Source organism: Pieris rapae, chromosome 10 (genome assembly GCF_905147795.1).
Source record: "Pieris rapae chromosome 10, ilPieRapa1.1, whole genome shotgun sequence".
NCBI classification, from domain to species: domain Eukaryota; kingdom Metazoa; phylum Arthropoda; class Insecta; order Lepidoptera; family Pieridae; genus Pieris; species Pieris rapae.
In genome coordinates this window covers 5,182,759-5,183,747 of record NC_059518.1, presented here as the reverse complement: position 1 = coordinate 5,183,747, position 989 = coordinate 5,182,759, and positions in this window count along the sequence as shown.

Genomic DNA, 989 nt, shown 5'->3' with positions numbered 1-989 from the left:
GCAAATTAAAAGTGTAAAGTGATACAAATATTTTATGTTCGCCTAAAATATAATCTTAAAAGAAAAGTTTGAAGAGTAATAAAACTGTGTAACCTTACAGGCTGTGAATTTATTGCCTGTCTCGAAATATGCCAAACATTCACTCTGAAACTGCCTCAAGATATATTTGAATAATAATTTGTCATATCGTCGTCTTGACTAAAGCAATGTTGATGAATGTATAATGCAAAGGGGACACATTGCATCTGTTTTATTGATAATTTCTGAAATGAAACTATCCTACAATTTCTACATCTGTGCATTTATCTTGTACGATACTCTATAAAATGTGCCAAAACCGTCAAAATTGGACATTTAGCACCTTTTTGTCAAAAGAGTGTCATTGTAAGGGGTGCTATTGTTACTACTTATTTAAAATTACGTTTTTAGTAAGAATAAATATATAAATTTAATTTTTCCATTAGGACCGGGACGACGTCAAAATAACTAACTAAAAACGACAAACCCCTAGTACAATGTAGTTCGTTTAATATGGCGAGAGCGCTTTTTTAGCTATTAAAATAAAAATAAATCTCAATGTGATTACATGCTAATAAAAAGATGAAATAATATTATTTCACTTCTATTACGATAATTTCAAATGCAAATACATTTCAGCTCTTCCCAAGTGTCCTCAACGAAAGTCAGAAGTTCAAACAGTGATTGTAACGTATTTCCCGAAGGACTTCTATAGAATCGAAATAATTTTTAAGGCATGGACGGTTTCTTTTTTTAACAGAATATTAATATTCTTAATAACTGGGATTCTTTTATTATAAGTAATTCAAAAAAATTGGTAAATGATGTTTAAATTAATTAAATGAAATTAATTTAAGCAAGCATTACAAGCTTATATAAAATGTCACTGATCCCTCATTATTGTTGCTAATTATTATCGTTTTAATCAAGCCGTAATCAATTTTCGTTCCAACCATAATTTGATTGTTTCG